This window comes from Halyomorpha halys, unplaced genomic scaffold (assembly GCF_000696795.3).
Source record: "Halyomorpha halys isolate HHAL.00 unplaced genomic scaffold, Hhal_1.1 Scaffold453.1, whole genome shotgun sequence".
NCBI classification, from domain to species: domain Eukaryota; kingdom Metazoa; phylum Arthropoda; class Insecta; order Hemiptera; family Pentatomidae; genus Halyomorpha; species Halyomorpha halys.
Window position 1 is genome coordinate 1,180,651 of NW_027107553.1, and position 3,569 is coordinate 1,184,219.

Here is a 3,569-nt window from a genome sequence, read left to right on the forward strand (position 1 = left end):
TTAAACTATTTGTCCATTTTATATTTGATTATAACTTTTTTTTTTGTTAAGATAATCGTGTTATTTTATTCTACTATGTAGTTCATAAATAAATAAAGTGATTTATTTCCATAATATAAAATGAGGATGCCAATTATTCTATGTTTTGTGTACTTAATCTATCAGATGAGTTGCGCCCGAACTCGTATGGATTCATATTGCGCCCGACGGAAGGTTAAATAAATATAGCACTCAAAATTGCAAGATATAATAAATGAGTATGATTACTTAACTTTGTATCAACATTTTTATGAGTATTGATAGCAAATTCTCATGATCAAACTGGTTTGAGTATGAATTCTCTGTACCCATATATTTTTTTTTTTTGAGATCTGATTATTTGTACTCACATTAAATCTGTTCTCTATACTTGAAGACATAGGACAGTTGTAATCACACTCTGCTACTCAAGTATGATCTGAGGCATTGAATACAACATTTTGGTTTCAGAATAGTTTTCTAAATGGGTGACACATCTACACAATGAAATGGAACAAAACATGACTATAATGTTTAGTTAAAAGTTTTTTGGCTAGAACAAGGATTCACCATTTCCCTCTAGAATCAAAGTGGGAGTCAGCTGCTGGAAAAAAAAAAAAGAAGATAAAACTGTTTCAATACAAGTGTTTTTTGGATGTCCAAGACAAAATATTCTTAGCCAATCTAGAGAAAGAAAAAACTATGCACAACTTGTACTGGCTAGAGGAAAGAATAAGTATTAAAGTGAACAATTGTTCTCACACCAAGGTAAAGCACTATCAAAACCCCAGTTCCACACCATAATCTCCAGATCTGGCCTTTATATATGACAGAGGAAACAATTACCATCATACTATTTACTTACCTTGGTAAAGTCCAGGACAAAGGGACACCAAAACCAATTAGGGTACCCCCAGAGGTTGGTTAATTCAGTTTAGTGTTAAAATTTTAATTTGAATATATTGATTAAATCCAATTTTTTTATTCAAGGCTAGTTTAATTATTAATACACTTATTACAACCAAACATTATTACTATAATTAATAAGCTGAATAGGTCTTCACCCCCCAGTCCTTAAAGCTAACACCTGATGTAGAATAAAAGTTATCACACTTCTGCTTAACTATCTTCCCTTAGCTTTTAACACAGTATCACTTCCTAGCATATAGCTAATTTATTAAAGGATTTTATAATAAATGAAATAACATACATATAGAGGCAAACACTGAAGTATTAATTGATCTCCACTACCAATTAGAGGTAGTGAAATTCAGATATGATATATTAAACCTGAATCATTCTCATTTCAATAACTTCACATATCTCTGCACTGGTCTTACCATTGACTACTTAAGAATATGGACACTAGTACCTTACCTTTATCAATCTAAGTAGTCACACTAACTAGTTAATATAACACTAAACAATAGCCTAAAGTGTCAGAAGTAGGTAATTATACACCTAGTTTAGTTTAATCAGATATTAAGAAACTTAACAATAAAACTTATAGTAAAAATTTCGAACCAAAAAAATTAATGAACTCTCATACTGTTGAGACCAGACATTAGCCCAGCAATACAGGAATTATAAACCATTTTAATCAACTACAATAAAAATTTTTATCAAAAGAAATTGCTGAAAAAAAAAAAAGAATTAGTATTGAATACATTACTGTTTACTGTTAGGTATTCAATACTAAATTTTTCTGTTTATATTCAGCAATTCCTTTTGATAGAAATTGTTATTGTAGTTTATTGAATTGGTTGACAATATTTGTATTGCTGGGCTAATATTTGGTACTTGAATGTTTAAAAGCAGGAGTAGAAGTTGATTATTTAATCAGTTCTACTAACTTACCTTCCATAGTATTTTACTTAGAAATGAATCAACAAAAGTATTTAATGTAAAACATCACTGGCAGCAGGAAGGTAAATATATTCTCTTGGGACTAACAAATGAAATATTTATGCAAGCTACAAATCAGTTACCCTATCTGAAACATGCATTCTGTAAGAATAATGCTAAATGTAAAAATAGGTTTTTATTTTTAACCCATTAGATGCATTACATTGGTTAAGCAAGTACTTGCTTATGATATAACCTACAGATCAATGCAGGAATGTGAAACAATTAAAGGTATGAAGATAAAAATGGATTTTAAGCTCTTCCATTGTTTTTTATATTTTACAAAATACTTCCAGCCAAAACTCTTAAAAATTTCTCAATTTAGTTCTTAGTTCCATACTTCTATTAGAAAGATCAATTCATAAACAAAATAACTTACCAGCTTTTTAGGAATTTAATCTGAATCATAAAAATTCAAAAGGCAAATATTCAATCCAATTTATCTTAAAAATATATATATAAAAATGAATCAGCCTCTGATAAGAGAATAATATACGTATATAAAATGTCTAATAATTAATATATATGTAAATATACTGTTGAAATAAATAACAGGAATCAAGAGGCTCAGTGGCCACTAATTACTCTTAACAGAAACATTAGCTAACATTGTTACTTATGATTTACAACAAAATAAAAAAAATAATATTTCATTTCTACTTTTCCAATCAGTCAGACATTCAACACCACCTAGTGGCTACTAAGAAAATTTATATAGATATTTTCTTAATCTTCCAATTAAACAATTATTATTACTTTATCATGAATAAAATACATTTTACGAAAATTTAGTAAATGTGAAAGCTTTAATAAGAATAAAAACCACAAAAATTGGTAATAATAAAAAAAAAAAAGGAGAAAAACTATTTCTACAATAAGTACCTATTGAAACACTGACATACAAGACATTTATAGTTCATTAAAACTTTGGTTTATGGAAGGATGTCTAATATGAAACATTTTACTGCTCAACATCTATTAATTTCTAGGAAATAGTATAGTTATTCCAAATATACACGATTAAAACTACCAAGAAAGCATAAATGAACATAGTTTAAGATTTTACAAACATTTATCTAACTAGGAATGATATAAAAAGAAAATGGGTCAATAAACTCCTCACAATATATATTTTGTTTACATATATAATAATGTTATATGCTTTCATGTGTGGATATATATGTGTATAGGTATATTGAAAGAATAAGATTTATTATTGCTAGATAATGGAAAAGGGAAATAAAAGAAGCAAATTAAAAAAAAATATGAAAAAAAGTAAAATCAACGAAAATCCCCTTTTGAACACTTACTTTAATTCAAAAACATGTTTAAAAAAAATTAACATTTAATGAGATGAGCAAGACTACCCAATAGTTAAACAAAACAATCTGTATAAAATTAAATTATCATTAGTACCTTAAGATCATATATATATATATGAATGTATATATATTTTATTTTTCAATAAAGCTGAGGACTGCTTGGTTGAATTATATGTATTCTATACATAAAAAATCTTGGGTTAATTGAATGAATGTACTTCCATCCAAAAAAAAAATAAAATAAAAAATAACATTAAAATATGATGATAAATACTTAATGCAAATTTTAATCTTACTTTTTAGATCAAGTGCAAGTATGTATGT